We start from the raw sequence: 13,975 nt of genomic DNA, 5'->3' as shown, positions 1-13,975 counted from the left end.
GTCAAAATATACATCATAGAAAGATTTTTATAAAACCATATAAATACATAACCTTAGGCAAAAATATCTTAAATCTCTCTTCATGTAAATAAAGCATGAAATTCAGTCATATATTTCAATAACATAGTACTGACTAGTCGATTTGAACCACTGCTTCACGGTTCACTGACTGCCGTGGATGCATATTTTCAAGGGTACAGCTTCATTAAGCCTTATGCAACCAACCATAAAATGTGCTGTTTTAAGCGGTCTTTCTTTTTGGAGGTCTATCTTATGAGAAGCTACCGGTTTTTCCCTTGGGGCGGGATATAAATGATTTATTCTGCCTGATGATTTGTACAACACCACCCAAGCAGTGCACAACCGTGCACCCGGCATACATTGTAATTTGTTCGGTTGTAGAAAAAAAGTCATGGAAAAAAGTCATACGAAAAAAGTCATAAACTCAAAAAAGGTCAGTATTGATAATGTATTTATTTAACAAGTCATAACAATATTATCATCAACAGCACTACCACATTTGAACCTAACTTATAAATTGATGTAATCATTCAAGTAAAAAACATGACATCAGAAAATGCACTATCATCAAAACACTTTCATCTGCAACAGCACTACATCAGTCAGTTGTCCTAGCACATTTTATTTAACCGAATGTTCCAGCCAATGCCCTGAAGAGTTTGGATCACAGTCTTACGGCCAGCGTGTCTTATATTAGCTGCTAGAAGGAAGCCATTTGAGTAAAAGCATTAACTGATAATCCCATGAGTTCATTAATCGGTGTGATATCGTCAAGCTCAAAGCTAGTTAAACAAACAATCTTGTGACTTTTAATCCCACAATCCGTTAAGAACTTAACAAATAATAATCTGTTAATTTCTCCTGTTTTGATAAGATCCCAAGACAAGAAGTGGTATAAAAAAGGGCGCAGTTAACTTTTAGCGTGTCTGTATCCACCGACAGAGCAGCAGAGTTTCAAACGGGATTGGGTGGTCAGGCTCGCTGACTTGGTTGACACATGTCATCGTATCCCAGTTGCCTAGATCGATGGTCCAGACTCGAAGTTTACAGACTTCCGCCATATAACTCGAATAGTGCTGAGTGCGGCGTGAAACGACCAACCAAGTAATGTCAATTTCATTACAAGAGCCTTGTTGTTTTCTGTCATACTAACACAGGGAGTACACAGTGACATGTACATAATACCTACATGTACTCTCCGTCACGAGTGTTGCAGCTGCGCTCTCTTGTCAGCCGATCTCCAAACAATGTAAGTATGTAATCGATACCAGTACTGATGGTAGGTGGAGCTCATGCAATATACATCGATAATATTGATTAGGACTTTAGAAATGTACAATGTTTATAGCCGGAGGATAACACTATTCAGCTTGTCTATTTCTGGTGACAGGTGCCCTGACATAAGATGAAATCGATTTGGGTGGATGAGCTACAGTGTCGATGTATTTAATATACAGCCAGATATTGTATTGGAAGTATCATCGTGGGCAGTTTTAATATGTTCATCACGACTGATAAGAATATGCGTTGTTTGCATATCAAGCGGAGATGAGCATGAATATATGAAACACGTGCTCTCTGTCAACTGTCTTGTGTATACGTGATGAAACTGGCATGCAAATTAAAAACAAACAAATTAGAGGATATTACAAATAATTAAAAAAAATATATATTAGTGCAATAGATTTTGTATCAGGAAATGGCGTACCGAGATGTCGTTTAAACATCAACACACTGTCTATACAATCAATGTAAACAACCAATATATTTTCGCAAATGCGTTATTTCGTTCTTGACAGGCATTTTTCGTATTCAAATATTAATGATATTATTCAAATATTGTCAGGACCCACAACATAAGTCTATTCAATGAAACTGATGCCTATATGGGCTTACAGAATGTTTGTTTGAAAGAGGTAGTTCACACTTGTAAAGCTATACAAAAACAATTTTGAACTATTGACTAAACCTGGCTAATCCTTTGGTGGGATTCACCCTTTTTTCATATCCTTGATGGGTACAGTGCCAAATTTTCACTAGCCTTGCATCTGCGCTTTTATACATTACGATGTAAGCATTTACTGAAATGTCGTACACGATGACAAATGACTACTTGTACATAGCAATCGTAACGGTAATATACTACTTATACTTTGATAGGGGTAATTACATACGTAGATTTAAGTCTACACATTAGGGATCCATTTTTTTGGTATCATGAACGTTGAGCAGTGTATCTCCCTATGCTAGCGTTTAGTCACGGTTAAGTGCGTTCTGGGGCGGTGGTGTAGATGAAATGATAGAACAAGGGGTGTGGCTGACGTATTCATATTTTATATTCTCAGAGAATCTGGTTTGGTAAACAAGCAAAACATTGCTTTTATTAATACCTCACCGGTACATGTATAATATAACAGAATACACAAGAACTGGATACACAAAAACGTCAAATTAATTCCTATCATAAGTAGTAGCAAACTGTCACTGACGCCTTCGGCTAGGTCGATAAAACGGGACGCAAAAATCCCTGTATACACCGTATCACAATAGTAAACAGAATTTATCTTAACGAATGTTTAAAGACAGACAGACAGATAGACATAGTTTATTAAAGTGTCCCATGTATGTAAACAAGATATAAAATACATATAAAATAAACACATAATGTTTTACATACATCCAACACAACCGTGCACCCGGCATACATTGTAATTTGTTCGGTTGTAGAAAAAAAGTCATAGGAAAAAAGGTCATGGAAAAAAGTCATAGGAAAAAGTCATAAACTCAAAAAGGTCAGTATTGATAATGTATTTATTTAACAAGTCATAACAATATTATCATTAACAGCACTACCACATTTGAACCTAACTTATAAAATTAATGTAATCATTCAAGTAAAATACATGACATCAGAAAATGCACTATCATCAAAACACTTTCATCTGCAACAGCACTACATCAGTCAGTTGTCCTAGCACATTTTATTTAACCGAATGTTCCAGCCAATGCCCTGAAGAGTTTGGATCACAGTCTTACGGCCAGCGTGTCTTATATTAGCTGCTAGAAGGAAGCCATTTGAGTAAAAGCATTAACTGATAATCCCATGAGTTCATTAATCGGTGTGATATCGTCAAGCTTCAAAGCTAGTTAAACAAACAATCTTGTGACTTTTAATCCCACAATCCTTTAAGAACTTAACAAATAATAATCTGTTCATTTCTCCTGTTTTGATAAGATCCAATTGCTTACAGCGTCACACTAAAGGAATAATTAACTTGAAAGTGAACTAGTATAAACAAAGTAAATAACTGGAGAACATGATGTTTTGTAATAGTCATTTTTTCTATGACTTTTTTTCCATGACTTTTTCTCCTATGACTTTTTCCGTTCACCATTTGTTCTAGGTCACGTGAATCAATCAGAGATAGACATTATTCCATGCGGTAGGGTAAATGTGCATTGTACATGCTTAGGAACCTTGAACTTGCAGTTTCATTTCATTATTTGTGTACAGATATTGGTCTAGAACAATTTATCAATTAGTTTAGTCTTGAAGATGTATTGATGCAGGGACTCCATTATGTTCTTGTTAACATTGTTGGTAGCTAGAGGTGTTCCTAATTTTCACAGTTTGGAGTAAGTGAGCGAGTGAGTTTAGTTTTAGGCTGCACTCAGCAATATTCCAGCTATATGGCGGCGGTCTGTAAATAATCGAGCCTGGACCAGACAATTCAGTGATCAACAGCATGAGCATTGATCAGCGCAATTGGGAACCGATGACATGTGTCAACCAAGCCAGCGAGCCTGACCACCCGATCCTGTTAGTCGCCTCTTACGATAAGCATGGGTTACTGAAGGCCAATTCTAACCCGGACCTTCACGGGTTTCACAGTTTTGTCTTCTTAAGAGGATACGTAAGTCTCAAAACATTTGAAGTAAATTTAGATGTACCAGGATTATAATAGTAGGATACTTGTGCTTTTACGTGATGGCTAAATTTGTGCACAATCGCCAAGGTATGAAGGGACCATGTAAGTCCTTCTAGGGTGGGTGGGGTGAAGGGGTGGTATGGGAGCATTGAGGGGGGCAAGGCAGGCTGAGCGAGTGTAGTAATTGAGGGGCTATGGGCGGCCTTGACCGTGGAGTTGGTTATGGTTGGTGCTTGAGAGGGGGTCGGTGGTGGCTGGAAGCGCGGACCTCGGGGAGACAGTTGTTGTTGGGAGTTAGAGTTTATGTGAAATAATGAAGGAATAGAGAGGCGCGCGGACCTCTGAGAAGACAGGTGGTTGGAGGGAGAGGTGAAGTTATAGATGGCTTGATAGTGAGCAGAAAGTGGATCGAGATTGCTAGGTTGAGAGGTGGGTGCGGACGTCGGAGAGGACAGTCACGCACATATGGTGAATTTGGAGTGACTACATTACTATCCGTGAAACAGTTAAGTAAAGAAACAATAGGAGAGAGCTTTCAATACAACTGATAGCTCATGCCAGGTAATTAATGACAGATGGTCGGATTGGGGTGTGCTGATAGTTATAGCCCGGGAAAGCCACTTTTAAGAAAACAAGAGTTGAAAATGGTTTGGCTCAACCGTCAATGGGTATGGTTGAGTGATCGTGTGAATGTGGGTCTCCCGGCAATGCGCTATTAGCTAATCCATGTTACCGTAAATAATGCAGATTTTTTAATATCGCTCTAAGTTAGTCGAATTAAGTCAAAATGAGTTGAAATTTGTGTCATGATGCTTATAAACATACACTCATTCATTTACAACCTCCAAAACATGAATTCTGATCGAAATGAAACATTCTCGCCCATTGGCCAACATTTTTTTCGCCCATGGGCGAGATTTATTAATATCACTCTAAGTTAGTTGAATTAAGTCAAATGAGTTGAAATTTGTTTCATGATACCCATAAGTATACACTCATTCATTTACAACCTCCAAAACATGGAAACATATGTATTTTGAGTAAAAGTAAATATTCTCGCCCATGGGCCAGCATATTTTTCGCCCATGGGCGAGATTTTTTAATATCGCTCTAAGTTAGTCGAATTAAGTCAAAATGAGTTGAAATGTGTGACATGATGCTTATAAACATACACTCATTCATTTACAACCTCCAAAACATGAATTTTGAGCGAAATTAAACATTCTCACCAATGGGCAGGCCCATGGGCGAGCGAGTTTAAATTTAAAGTTTTCGAAACAATTTTTTAATATTTTTTCATCCTTGCCATATATTCATAACAACTGCATGTTTAATTTGGTCAAATCCCTTGTCAGAAAGTGCCCACAGTGCGGAGAGTTTCTGGACTTTTGCGAGAAAACATTTAACAGCTTTTGTTAATACACACTGTTTAAGTATGAAGTTAACAAGATACACATATTGCCCATTGGATGAGTGGTTGGATGAGTGGCGAGGACTGGCTTCCGTCACTTAAAAGCGCGCACCACCCACTCAGTGCCAAACCTGTCTTTTTACATGGTTCGAGCCTTGTCTGATCTAGATGACATGTTTCAACTCATCGTTTTGATTCGTTAATCCTGTATCCGTCCTAGCACTCATGAATATTACGATTGGAAAATTATCTGTAAGTACTGTTACGGTTAAGAATTTGCCGTGACAAAAAGTTTAAAAGTCCCCTTTGAGCCAACAAAATAGATTACAGACAAGTCTGAAATGTTCAATAATATAGTGAGCAAACAATGAGCAAACTACAATGAATGTCAATACAGATTTCTAGTACAATGCAATTGAGTCACAAATCTAAAATATTGGGTCACAAATATTAGATATTAACTCGCCAGAGTCTTGACATTTACAGTGAGAGCAGATATACTGATTGAAGGTTGTTTACAATGACAGTAGACGAATAGCTCTTGAAATGTTGACAGACAGACTTGGCGACTGTAGTCAGAAACCCCATTCGCTCGAATCTCTGTCTGCCTACTGTACCTAACCATTATTACTCATGAGCAAAACCTGCAAATGTAAATATGGAATCTGATGTAATTCTCTCATGATTTAGGGATGCATTTTTACCTTATAACAGTATCATCAAAATCTTTTCCCGGTCATTCGTTCATCACGTGTCTGTATTCTTGAAATGACATAAACACTGACGGACTTCTTCCACCTTCCTGGGAATAATGAGTGTGTGAGTGAGTGTAGTTTTACACCGTATTCGAGCAGTACCGAAGAGGGGTTCACACTTCAGCATGACGAGCGGACGCTTTAACCACTACCACTACTATCTCTTATCTTACATCACACATACATGTCGTTTTCTGATTGGCTTAGCGCTGTTCTATTATTTTCAATGTACCTTTAAAGGGGATGGCCTAAAAGTCAGGCCGGGCTGGGCCATGGCGGGCCAAATCTATTATTGGCTAATAAACCCATTAACGAAAACCATGCCTACAATTGATCAATGCAACATACACTCATGACAATAATGATCAATCGAAAGCCACAAACGCGTACCATAACAAATTTATTACGAGTAAATCGGCTAAAATCCAGGAAGACGAGAAGCCTGTGAACTGGCTGACCGTGGTTACGTCTAAAAGTGGAATCGTTAAACGAAACGGGATTTAAAACGTATAAATACTTCAGCCAATTCCGATACACATTTCCGTTGGCCCGAAAATGTTTTTACATCTATATCCAATCACATACCACCCCATAAATTCACTATTCATCGTATTTAAAGCACGCCCACATTTAAATGATACGATCTCTTCCCTACACTCTCAACATTATCTCGGCCACAATTTTCCGCCCGGCTTGGCTCGAGCCGTCAAAAACAATTTAAACGTATCACACGTATCTTGAATTGTGTTTAATTCCATAGACTGGTATCATATCTACCTAAATATCGCTTTGTAATGTTATAAAATGCAACATTTAAAGATAACTGCTCCGTTAAAGTGAAGCCCTTGTCTCTCATTTTTCAACATAGCCTGAATCAAAAGTGTTTGGTCTCTGTTCAGCCCGACTTGGCCCGTGCTGTCAAAAACACCTTAAACCTCACACATGGATCTTGAAATGTGCCTAAATCCATAGATTAGTATTATATCTACCTAAATATCACTTCACAGAGTCTCAAAGAGTAGTATTTGAAGCAAAACCGTTGATGAAAGTGAAGCTATCTTTTCTACATGTTCTCAACAAAGACACAGTATCACAAGCGTTCGGTACGCCTTGACCAGGGCTCTCAAAAACAACTTAAACCCCACAACATGTATTCTGGTTTGTGTTTGAATCCATAGATTAGCATTATATCTACCTAAATATCACCGTGTGATGTTACAAAATGCTACATGTAAAGATAACTGGTTCGTTAAAGTGAAGCCCTTTTCTCTCTCCATTCACAATATAGCCTCAATCAAAAGTGTTTAGTCTCTGTTCAGCCCGGCTTGGCCCGTGCTGTCAAAAACAACTTAAACCTCACACATTTATCCTGATTTGTGTTTGAATCCGTAGATTAGCATTATATCTACCTAAATATCAATGTGTGATGTTACAAAATGCCACTTGTAAAGATAACTGGTTCGTTAAATATATCTACCTACATATCACTTCACAGAGTTTCAAAGCGTAGTATTTTAAGCAAAAACGTTGCTAAAGCGGCTCACTCTGAGAGCTAAATGCAAACTGATGTTTTACCTGTATGAAGAATCGAATCGAAAATGATCGAATCGAGGGTCCAATATCGAAAATCGAATCGAATCGAGGTCTGGTGAATCGTTGCAGCCCTACTCATGACCAGTAAACAACAACTGATGTCACGTTAATCGTGTCACCCATTTCCATGTTCTGAATTTGTGACATTTGTTACACTGTAATAGTGCTGAAACAAACATGTTTTTTCAAAGAAGAAACGCATACCCCAGAAATCTGTTGCGAAAATGTTGTATGTTCAAACATGTACATAACACATCCACAAATAGCCTTTAAGAAATGCTTTTTTACACCAGTTTAGAAGAAGGTAATGTCTATACAACCAAATGGATAATTTTAGGTAACAGAGACGTCCAATCTGTCTCAACCTGTTCCGTACAGTTTGACCGGATATCCTCCGGAGTCCAGGCACCCTGCCTGCTGTGGTCTCACCCGTGGTCTCACCATTTGTTATACCTGTTTGGTTGTAACGAGCTGCAAGCAGTGATATCGTGCACAGACTAACATGCAGAGGCCTGGCAACAGAAGATTGGTAATCTCACGCGTGCATTCTTTCAATGGCAATGTTCTGTGTCGCAGCGTCAAGACTTGGCGTTGTGATATGACCTTGAAACTCCTTCAAAATGGATGCCAATTTCCGAAAGTTATCTGGATTTTTATGGCCAGGCAGTGCATGCTCTTTGCTGCACAATTTCAACTGGAAGGTGATGTCTGTTGCGTTGTGGCGATGCCTTTATAATTCTTGTAAGAAATCTCATCAAATTCAACATTTTGAGGTGAAGTCGACTTTTCCCGACCAATGACCATGTAACTTCTTCCTTTGATGACCCCCCCCCCACATGCCTGGGTGAACACAATGTCAAGATGACACAAGAAGCCACTAAAGGCAGTCAGGAAAGGGAGTATATTTTGTTCCGCTTTACAGATGATCGTTTAAAAGTTGTTTCTGCAAGCTGACAATGGAAGTCGGGATATTTGGGTCAGGTTGACATGGAGTAACTATTGTCCTATTGTCAACCTACTAGCGGAGGCTTTGTAATGCGATAGTTTGTTCCAACGCAGTTGATTTATCTGACATGCGATGTCAGGATAACATAACACAGTGTAAGAGGAAGGCAAACTGTGAAGAGCTCTATCAGGTAGGTGATCTTTATGTAGACGTCAGTGATAGGAAGGAAAATGTTGGTATATTTCGTGACTTGGCACACAATAATTATGGAGTAGGAAAAATAAAATGTGATCCAGAATATCTATGTTTCTATGTAGGTATTTTTTAGCTTATGATTAATATCTTATTGATTTAAAGTAAAAAAACGGATGTATTGGAACATGTATAATTAACAAAGTGTTTTGTGGTATGTCTGGATTACAACTAAATTGTATTTTGTAAAGAATGCCACTGTAATATCCGGGATGTACTGACTAAAGTACTGTCGGAAATAGAAAACAAAATCCTTTTTTTCACATTTATATCTACAATTTATGGAGTTAATATGTTAAAGTGTGAAATATCTGTTAAACTAAGTTCGGCCTAACTACAGTCGCAGTGGTAGGGAGATGGGAAACGTAAAAAGGATTTTACTGAGGAGAGGTTAGTGCAAAATTGAGCAATGCGTTGTTTTCCAAGTTTAATCTGACTAATGTGGAACAGACCATGGCTTTATCCAAACTAGTGTGCGATGATATTGTATTACAAAGGACTTAGCTTCATTATGAACGATAGCTGGCGTAATAAATGATAACTTTAATGCTGAAACTATTACGGATGTAGCTACAATGGAGTCACACTATCACTATAAATAGAAACAGGTAGGAGGGGTCGTCTTACAATCCAAACCAGGAGGGATGTCGCAGACGGTGGTTGAGGTTGAGCTGGGGGATAGAGATATCAGCTAAGATAAGATATTCCTTTAGGGGAATTAAGCTGGAGAAGTAAACAGCATGTCATAACAATTTACAAATATTATCCAGTAATGTCAATCCTGGGTGGTGATGCCACCTATATATTTTGAGACATTAAATACGATTGCTGATTTAAGCCTTTCTATGGGTATCATACTCTTTCACATAAACGTTATGAAATATAGACACGCAATAGATGAGACATTTTCAACCCACACGAAAAAGCATAAATATCTGACTTTGAGATGGCCCCCCTGTAGGCAGCACATGCATTTCATGCCAGATGAGTCGACGGTCCGTCGTCATTCCTGCCTGAGCGACCTAATTGCCATTTATTGTCTGATCTATTGTTTTCAGCAGCTATTCGTATTTTTTCAAAGTTTAACTCGAATTTACGAGTAAACATGCTTTTCTGGACATCCTATTAAGAATCCCACTGAACGCCCAGCTAGGCCGATGTGGGTTATTTCGACATATGCTGTTTGCAGTTGTGTAATTTGTATTGATACAGAGTAACAACCTAAAAGCAGTTCCTTAGGAAAAGTTGATGAATGTTAATCGTTGATGTTATTTGTTATTATCAGGTATTGTCCTTGCGGCGTTTCTGATAACTGATAAATAACATTTGGTGTTGCACTGTACTTAACTAACTCCGGGGCGACAGCGGGACACGACACTACAACACTACAACAGCACGGAGACAGTCATAACAATACGGCAAAGTAATATACATTACAACACAGTGACGGTACGACACGTTATTACATCACAGTCAGAGAACTTCACGAAGAACTGTTAACTTTTACTATTGTCAAACCTTACAAAGACTCATTTCATCGCCGTCTGAGGCGAAAAGGGAAGCCTAACAGTTAAAGCGTTCGTTCATGGCGCCGAAGACCCGGGTTCGATTTCACACATGGGTACAATGTGTGAAGGACATTTCTGGTGTCCCCTGCCGTGATATTGCTTGAATATTTTTAAACTTGCTCATAGCCCCTGTGTAGGCCAGTTTACTCCCTGTAACAATGCTCCAGCACACATTTTAAAATCTGTTGTCCATAACCACTACCAGTAAAATGGCTTTGGTCTCGCCAGTCATTGAAATTGCTTATTACAATATTGCTAAGACCCCGTGGAGACCCGGGATTAGGCGTCGAACACATGTTTATCACAAGAGGGGATTGAATATCTCGGTGGCGGGTTTGATTGCGTGAAACCCTACACGAGGACACTGCGATTAAAATCAACGTGAATTGCTGAAATATTTCTGATTGTGAAATGCAACAAGATGTTCGTTTCTTGTCATCATTGAGTATATGTAAACTTGGACCCGTTGCAAACCTATGTAACACTGAAAAGGAATATTACGTTACGGGCAGTTAGGATTCCTTGGGAATACATGCCTGGGTGAACACAATGTCAAGATGACACAAGATGTTGTGCAGAAGCCACTAAAGGCAGTCAGGAAAGGGAGTATACTGCGCAGCTCAAGGCAAGGAATGTAAGTGTTTGTGTAACTCGTCTGTCAAATGTGATTTGACATAGATTAATAACATGTTATGGTATATATTGTGTATCATACTGTAGGAAGAAATAAGCATGTATTCGTGGGTGGACACTGGCGCCTTATAAATATCCCTATTATTATGTTTTACAAATTAAGATGAAAATGCAGCAGAGAGGGTCCGGGTGATCCTGGCACAGCCAGGCTAGCGCACGGTAGCCCAGACAGCGAATGGGACTTCTCCCAGGAAACGTTGCCTAGTCGAACCCACCAAGAATTTTCCGGAGAATATGTACTCCCTAACACTGCAGCCTTCTGCATTAGCCAGAGTGTCAGAAGGGCTGTGCTCCCGGTCACGAACCCGGGCTCTCTCCTGATCTGCGCCAAGAGATCAGGAGGTACCAAACCAAGGGCACCGAGAACAATGGGAAGTCTGAGGATAGTGTACTTGGGATGGAAGCGAGACATTTCAAAGGCGAGGTCCGCATATTTAGCGTCCTGAATCTTGCCAATCACGTTGCTGTCAAAAGGGGCAGAAAATTCAATGATATAAATAATTTCATTGGCATTATCAAAAAGCACAAGATCTGGTTTGCTGGCTGGAATTCTTCTGAGACTGTATATGGGCCTATTCCACAGAAGTTTGATGGCATCATTTTACATGATGTCCTGGACATGTTCAGCGTCGTACCATGGACGGACCTCGGTGTCAAAGCCAAAGGCATTCCAGAGACGGTAGTAAGCAAGAAGCCATGCCGTCATGTCGTTTAAGATATGCTGTTTGTGCCAAAGAAGGGCATCCACTGACAAGGTGTACAGTCTCTGTAAATTCATTGCACAATCGACATTTAATGCAAATATTTTCTTTTAAAATCACATTTAGGCGATTGCGAGTGGGAAGTAACTGGTCTTGGGCAGTGGTGAGTGAGTGAGTTATAATTGAACGTCAACTCGACAATATCTCAGTCGTATAGTGACGAGAAAAGCTATGCATACACAACAGATATAAGTTGTTAAATAATCAGTCATCGAAGGACTGTAGAAATAACTAGAGTATCACAGGTGTCTAAAACTAACTTGTAAATCTAAAAACTATTTTATTTACGAAGACAATACAATTTAAAAACAGGGTATAGGTCGCCAACAACTGAAGGTAGATCACCATACTAGGGACCATGGGGACTTAAAATGCTTTAGATACCTGCATGGACCCTAGTTGGAATAAGTAGTGGTAGAAGTAGTCCGTGTTAATAGTAGTAGTCATGGTAGAAGTAGTGATAGTAAAAGTAGTAGTGATAGTGGTATTAGTACTAGTTGTTGTTATAGTAGTAGTAGAAGTAGTAGTAGTAGCGATAGCAGTAGTAGTGATAGTGGTATTAGTACTAGTGGTTGTTATAGTAGTAGTAGTACTAGTAGTAGTAGCAGTAGTAGTGATAGTGGTATTAGTACTAGTGGTTGTTATAGTAGTAGTAGTAGAAGTAGTAGTAGTAGCATTAGTAGTGATAGTGGTATTCGTACTAGTGGTTGTTATAGTAGTAGTAGAAGTAGTAGTATTAGCAGTAGTAGTGATAGTGGTATTAGTACTAGTGATTGTTATAGTAGTAGTAGAAGTAGATGTAGTAGTAGCAGTAGTAGTGATAGTGGTATTAGTACTAGTGGTTGTTATAGTAGTAGTAGAAGTAGTAGTAGTAACAGTAGTAGTGATAGTGGTATTAGTAATAGTGGTTGTTATAGTAGTAGTAGTAGTAGTAGTAGTAGCAGTAGTAGTGATAGTGGTATTAGTAATAGTGGTTGTTATAGTAGTAGTAGTAGTAGTAGTAGTAGCAGTAGTAGTGATAGTGGTATTAGTACCAGTGGCTGTTATAGTAGTAGTAGAAGTAGTAGTAGTAGTAACAGTAGTAGTGATAGTGGTATTAGTAATAGTGGTTGTAATAGTAGTAGTAGTAGTAGTAGTAGTAGCAGTAGTAGTGATAGTGGTATTAGTACCAGTGGCTGTTATAGTAGTAGTAGAAGTAGATGTAGTAACAGTAGTAGTGATAGTGGTATTAGTACTAGTGGTTCTTATAGTAGTAGTAGCAGTAGTAGTGATAGTGGTATTAGCACAAGTGGTTCTTATAGTAGTAGTAGCAGTAGTAGTGATAGTGGTATTAGCACAAGTGGTTGTTATAGTAGTAGTAGAAGTAGAAGTAGTAGTAGTAGCAGTAGTAGTGATAGTGGTATTAGTACTAGTGGTTGTTATAGTAGTAGTAGCAGTAGTAGTAGTAGTAGTAGCAGTAGTAGTGATAGTGGTATTAGTACTAGTGGTTGTTATAGTAGTAGTAGTAGTAGTAGTAGTAGAAGTAGTGATAGTGGTATTAGTACTAGTGGTTGTTATAGTAGTAGTAGTAGCAGTAGTAGTAGTAGTAGCAGTAGTAGTGATAGTGGTATTAGTACTAGTGGTTGTTATAGTAGTAGTAGTAGTAGTAGTGATAGTGGTATTAGCACAAGTGGTTGTTATAGTAGCAGTAGAAGTAGAAGTAGTAACAATAGTAGTGATAGTGGTATTAGTACTAGTGGTTCTTATAGTAGTAGTAGCAGTAGTAGTGATAGTGGTATTAGCACAAGTGGTTGTTATAGTAGCAGTAGAAGTAGAAGTAGTAACAATAGTAGTGATAGTGGTATTAGTACTAGTGGTTCTTATAGTAGTAGTAGCAGTAGTAGTGATAGTGGTATTAGTACTAGTGGTTGTTATAGTAGTAGTAACAGTAGTAGTGATAGTGGTATTAGCACAAGTGGTTGTTATAGTAGTAGTAGAAGTAGAAGTAGTAACAATAGTAGTGATAGTGGTATTAGTACTAGTGGTTCTTATAGTAGTAGTAGCAGT

This window comes from Haliotis rubra, unplaced genomic scaffold (genome assembly GCF_003918875.1).
Source record: "Haliotis rubra isolate DU_JTF1 unplaced genomic scaffold, ASM391887v1 Scf1019, whole genome shotgun sequence".
NCBI classification, from domain to species: Eukaryota; Metazoa; Mollusca; class Gastropoda; order Lepetellida; family Haliotidae; genus Haliotis; species Haliotis rubra.
Note: the sequence above shows the minus strand (reverse complement) of the source record.